The following is a 7227-nucleotide window of genomic DNA, read 5'->3' on the forward strand; positions in this document are numbered from 1 at the left end:
TTTCTGGATATAGTACATGTTTGTCTGGAGTTCGGCCCACATTAAGAAAAAAAAAAACCCACCAAATTAAAAGAGGCTATTAGTCAAGTAGAATTAAATACTAATCAAAGATCAATGCAGATAGTCTACATAATGTTAAAACTCCATAGAACCTCAAAATTAAAAATAAAATAAATAATAAATATTCTCCCTTCCACTGAAGGACCAGATAGATATTCTGTGGAGATGACAAGCTGGACACACATTTATGACTCCTCCCTCTCATAACTTCCTCTCGTGAATAATAACCATAAAAACATGTGGATGATGCATTGAATCTGAATCTTGACATGTGAGAGTTATTGACTAATCCGAGAGTTCTACATAAGTTAGCATTCAGCTGGTACTGTGAAATATTTTCAGGTTTCACAGTTGGTAACAATCATTATGGTTATTCAGGGAAATGCTTAGAGTCCATTTAACAATTTGTCAGGTGAATTAGAAAAAAGAACCCAGAATTAGGGTAAAAAATGACAAGAAATAGAATCTTCAATCTTGAAATATATAAGTAGGTTGAGGATGACATAACTGAAAATCAATAATGTAAATATTCAGGAAAGCTGTTACAATAGGAATAATATGTAAGACAAAAGAAAATATTAACCTGGATCTAAAATTACCTATAGAGAGGGATGCCTGGGTGGTTCAGTGGGTTAAGCATCCGATTTCCGCTCAGGTTATGGTCTCATACTTCATGAGTTTGAGCCCATTGGGCTCCGTGCTGACAGCTCAGAACCTGGAGTCTGCTTCCAATACTGTGTCTCCCTCTCTCTCTGCCCCTCCCCTGCTCATACTCACTCTCTCTCTCTCTCTCTCTCTCTCAAAAATAAACAAACATTTAAAAAATTAGCATAGAGATAAAAAAAAAAGCTAGAAACAGTTTGGGGAGAAGAAAGAATAATTTCTGAATATTCCAAAGAGTAAACAAGCAAACAAATCTATATTTGTAGAGGCAAGGAATACCATAGATAAGGAGAAAATCATAAAAATTGACTCAAATGTTATTATCTGCAAAGAACTGCACTTAAGCTAATATTTGAATTGTCATCAGCAATGATAGAAAACAGTAGAGTAATTTAATATTAGCTGTTTGAAAAAAAGTAAATTTCAACTTACATTCATGCATTTACTTTTTACCATTCAACTAAATGTTTTTTCCCTTACAAACAAATTTCCATCCAATAAAAAGGACTTAATACAAATAAACCCTTAGTAAGAAAACTACTAAAAGATGTATTTCAGGAAGAAGTTCTGAAATCCAAAAGAAATGATAATATAAGAAGGTTTGATATGCAAGAAAAAAGTGTAAAACAGTTAAATTGATTGCTTAAAATAAAAATGCATTTTAAAAATTTGAATGACTAGTAATCAGCAAAAACAACATTGACCATTTTCAATTTCTCTCATCAGTGTTTTATTCTTTTCAGAGCACAGTTCTTTCACCTCTTTGGCTAAGTTCATTCACGGGTATTTTATTCTTTTTGGTGCAATTGTAACTGGAATTGTCTTCTTAATTTCTCTTTCTGCTACTTTAGTATTAATGTATAGAAATGCTACTGATTTCTGAGTATTAATTTTGTATCCTGTAAGTTCACTAAATTCACTTATTACTTCTAGAGGGTTTTTGGTGGAGTCTTTAGGGTTTTGTTATTTATAGTGTCATGTCATCTGCAAATAGTGACAGTTTAATTTCTTTACCAAAATTGTTATTTCTAATTTCTTTTTCTTACAAAAGTAAAGGTCCATAGATTGGCCTAGAGAATATTATGCTAAATGAAATAAGTGAGACTGAGAAAGACATACACCATATGATTTCACTAATATGTGGAATCTTAAAAAAAAAAAAAGAAGTCAAAAGAATAAAGAAGCAAAAAGTACAATATAAATACAGAGAACTGGTGGTTCCAGAAGGGCAGGGGATGGGAGATGTGCAAAATGGATGAAGATGAGAAGGAGATACAGGTTTTCAGTTAAGAAATGAGTAAGTCATGGGAATAAAAGGCACAACATAGAGAATGCAGTCAATGATATCGTAAGAGTGTTGTATAGTAACAGATGGTAGCTACACCTGTGGTGAGCACAGCATAACGTATAAACTTGTCAAATCACTCTGTTGTACATCTGAAACTAATGTAACATTGTGTATAAACTTCACTCAAACAAAAAATAATAATTTTAAATGAAAACAAAAAAACCCCATAACATTAACCAAAAATCATCTGAATTAAAAAGAGAATATTGGAAATAAAATAATCTAAGATTCTAATTTTACAAAAAATGAATAAATATGTTTAAGTTTGTGCTTTTATGATTTTTGTATTTTAAAATTCTCAAAATAATCACTGAAAAGTGGCATTCTAAATAGTAAAAAAAAAAGTGAAGAAAGAATTAATTCATTTAAAGGCAGGAAAAAAGATAAAAGAAAACATTTTTAATTAAGACTAATAGCAGAAAATATACCAGTAGATACAGTGCAAATAATATTTATATTCAGGTTCAATGTTAGCAGAATAAATTTGCCAACTAAAAGACAACAGATGCCAAACTAGATTAAAACCAAATGGTAAACTTTTGAAAAAGGCCCAAGAAAAATTATAGGAACACTAATAAATGACAAGTCAAAGTCGAAAAATATCCCAGTCAATTAATATATCAGATAAAATAATAGCAGACAAGAAGAGAGTATCCATATTTGTTTCCTGTGACTCCACTATAAAATTACCACAAATAAATGATTTTTTTTAAGTTTATTTATTTTGAGAGAGAGAAAGAGAGCACAGAGGCAGTCAGAGAGAGAGAGAGAGAGAGAGAGAGAGAGAAAGAGAGAGAATTCCAAGCAGGCTCCGCACTGTCAGTGCAGAGCCTGATATGGAGCTTGAACTCACAAACCATGAGATCATGACCTGAGCCGAATCAAAAGACAGATGCTTAACCAACTGAGCCACACAAGTGCCTCCAAATTACCACAGATTTAGTGGCTTAAAATTACAGAAATTCATTATCTCACAGCTCTGGAGGCAAGAAGTCTTTAATGAGTTTGGACTGAAATTAAGGTGACAGGGCCCTCCTTCCTGGAAGCTCTAAGGAAGCATCAGTTCCTGGACTCTTTGAGCTCCTGGTGGCCATCAGGATGCTTTGGCTTGTGGCCATGTCACTCCAATCTTCAAGGCCAACATCTTCAAATCTCTCTCTGCTTTGTCTTCACATCACCATTTCCTCTGCATCTTGTCAAATCATCCACTCCCTCCTACCCAAAAGGATCCATCCAGTTACATTTATGGCTCATACAGATAATCTAGGATAATATCCCCATCTCAATATCTTTAAGTTTATTGCATCTACAAGGATCTTTGTGGGGTGTTGTTGTTGTTGTTGTTAACTTTCATTTTGTTTTCCATATAAGGCAACATTCATAGTTTCTACAGATTGGAACACAGATATTTTTAGAGGATGTCAAAAGCATTTTTCAGGCTAACACAGAATCACTAATTATGAAAAATGAATGCACTTAAAATATAGTCTAAACATGCCTACAAATGACTAGTTGGCTTCAAAATGTCTAAAAGTGCACTTGACAGAATTGCAAAGATGAAAAATCCCCTATAATAGATCTTTATCTAAATACATTGTTCTCAGTAACTGATTAACCTAGCATTCAAAACAAATAAGAAAGTATATACAAGTTTTAATAGCATAATTAACAAGCTTGATTTTACAGAGATAAAGTTTATGCAGATAAATAGGAAAGGAAACACTCTATTTAAACAGAAAATGGAACATTAACCCAGACTTATCATGTATCATGCATAAACCATAGACCACATCTTCAGTCCATAAGATATTTAAGTAAGATATAAATAACAAAAGAACTTTAAAATCTTTTGTACAGATTGGAAAATATGTTATTAATAAAGTGTGTTATGATGTTAAAAGTATTTAACTTGATAAATAAAAAAAACACATTTCAAACCTTGTTGCAATTACAGGAACACAACAGATTTTTGTTTCCTCATTTTATTTTACTTTTCTAAGGCTTATTAAGATAGTTACATATAGTAAAACAGTATACAGTTCTATAGATTTTGACAAATATATGCAATCATATAATCACCACTGAAATCAAAATATAGAAAGTTACCAGTAAACCAAAATGTGAACCACATCCCTCATAACCCCAGCCACATGTATTTGTTGCCCCTATAGTTTTGCTTTTTAGATCTCGTTTGTCCTTTCTATTATTCTGAGCTCTACCCTGAAATTATCCAGAATGCACATTCTATTTATTAGATCTAGTTCATTATTTAGTCTATAACTGTCATAATACTTTGCATATTTTTTATTAAAAAGTGATTACTGAAATGGGAGATTTATAATCTACACTTGAGCCAGCAAATATTTCTTGTGACTTACATTAATCACTATTTATTAACATTTTATTCACTATGTTATTTTTGTACCCTTCCATGATCACTAATCAATACTCATTCATTCACTCAACAAATCTATGCAGAGCTCTTAGGAGACATAGTTACCTTGATAAACAAAGGAAATTTCCCTCATATATTTAATAGGTTTATGGGAGAAGCTGATGTGATTTTTGAATTACAACAGAAATGAATGCATCAAATAAGGTGTACAGAGTTCTTTGAATGGGAAGTAAGATTAATATTGTTGACCATTGTGTGCCTATTCATTGTACTTGGGTTTTGATGAGCTACTTGCCTCTGTGAGTTGGTTTTCATTAAACTTAGAAAATTTTCCTTTTCTCCCCAATTTTTCCTACACATACTCTCTCTCCTCCTGGGAGTCCAATTACATGTATGTTAGACTGTTTGATATTACCCATCAAATCCTTCATGTTAATTTTGTTTACCTACTTTTAATCCCTCTGCTCTTAAACTTCATGATAGCATCATGAGAAGAACCCCTTCTTGAATTTGAGATATTAGGTGTTATTTGAGGAATGTGCCTGGGAATTTGCTGCTTCTGCTTCTTCTTCTTCTTCTTCTTCTTCTTCTTCTTCTTCTTCTTCTTCTTCTTTTAGCAATTACCAAATGATTTTGTAAATTATCAAAAACTCTGAAATGATTCCTCTTAAATTTACACTACTTATAGCAGATTCAGTTTTTCTGGAGCTAAATATTGATCCGTATATAAAAGTGACTGAACCATAATTACGTGTGTGTGTGTGTGGGTGTGTGTGGGTGTGTGTGCATATGAATGCATGATTATTCTGGAGATCTGATTTTGACTTAAATATAAAATGCTTTAAGGAGTTAAAGAAATATTTTGCAGGTTGTATGCTTAAAATATGTTCTTCTTTAAAAAAAATATTTGATGTTCATAGTGATTGTTGATAAGACCCAATCAGGCATCATAATATCCAAACACCCCATTAATAATTTTTTTTCTATATGCTCTCAAAAGGGAGTCATCACAACAGAAAAAATGTACCATTTTTTAAATAAAAATCAGTAATTAAAAAATATGCTTACAATAAAAATGTCTTGCTTTGAAAATTAAATATAAATTTTATCAGGTTGGATTTTATTTTAAACTCTTCTTACTTAAATAGAGTTTTGGTGATAATGCATTAAGTTAGACAAATGTGCAATCTCAACCTTTGAAGTTTAACCATGTGTAAAAAAATATGGTATTGTTGATAATACTCTAACATTGTTTCTGTGGTCTTTAGAAGTAAAAAAAAAAGGTATTTATAAAATTTCATTAAGCAATGTTTGGTATAACAGAAACATTTTATTATTCACAAATAATTAGGGGAAATTTGAATTTTTCATTTGAAGTATCTCCTTTCAATGGCTAGATGATATATATATATATATGTATATATGTATACATATATATGTATGTATGTATGTGTACATATACATGTATACATATATGTATGTATGTATACATATATATACATATATATGTATATATATGTATATGTATATATATATATATATATATATATATGGGTAGATACATAGATAATGATAACAGATGATAGATAGTTCATACATAAATAGATCACTGGATGGAGCATGGTAAATATTAAAATTGGAGTTAATACTGAATTTAGAATCATACACATTGATGTAATATTTAGTATGTTTGTTTTTTGCAGTATTGGTGATGGAGTTAGTATAAAATAGGGAAAGAAATCACAGTTTTTATTAACATCACTAAGAATGAGATCACTCCACTGACATAACTATAAAATAAAGATTAAAAAAATAAGCATATCTAATTTATACATATATTTCTTGGACAGAGTAATCTTGAATAGATGGGTATTCTCCATATAACTATTAAAGAGTCTTAAAGATTATTTAAGTAATAATAGAAACTTGGATTTATTTTGTTGAATATGATAATGTTTGAAGCCATTTAAAATGATTGACATTGATTTATATATTTATAAGCTACTCTGCTTTGTCACTGTCAGATAATGAGAAAACTAAGCATCAGAAATACTCCAGTACAAACAAAAACACAGGTTTTACAATGAGAATCAGTGAATCTCCAAGTTCTGACCTCCTGCTGCCTTTATGAAAGATTCAAGTGAGGTTAACAAGGGGTAGTCTAAGTAGGCTAATTAATATCACACCCTGCAGAAGGAAACTTAAACAAAGCATTTCCTCGAGAATAGGACTAGACAAAAAGGGATAGTGGCACATTCCTGCAACTAATTCTTCCTTTTTTTCTGTTTGTTTACTAGTTGTAATAAATAAGCCAAGTTGCTATACATCCTCATCTTCAGCATATGAGCTCAGGTTTTCAATTTGGAATTATTACATTTTCTTTACTTCTTATTTCTGACATTTTAAACTTTAATATAAATTAGTATAACTTAAAATTCTTAGTGGTCCTTACTGAAATATAAAGCAAGGAGAAGAGATGGCTCCATTTTAGATTTTCTTTTTTTGTATTTTCAAATTTGTTTATATTAAATTAACAATGCATATGGATTATTTTGGTTATTAAAACAAAATCTTGACAGTTAAATTTCACCATTGATATAACTAAGTACACATACAGAAAATTTCTTACATTTTAATATTAAATATTAATCTGCATTTCCATTTATAATTGATTACTCACAGAGTTATATTTGATTGAAGTAAACAGTTTGAGGGGAACCTGGGTGGCTCAGTCATTTAAGCATCTGACTCTTGATTTCAG

The sequence above is a fragment of the Panthera onca genome, chromosome B1 (genome assembly GCF_046562875.1).
Source record: "Panthera onca isolate mPanOnc1 chromosome B1, mPanOnc1 haplotype 2, whole genome shotgun sequence".
Classification (NCBI taxonomy): domain Eukaryota; kingdom Metazoa; phylum Chordata; class Mammalia; order Carnivora; family Felidae; genus Panthera; species Panthera onca.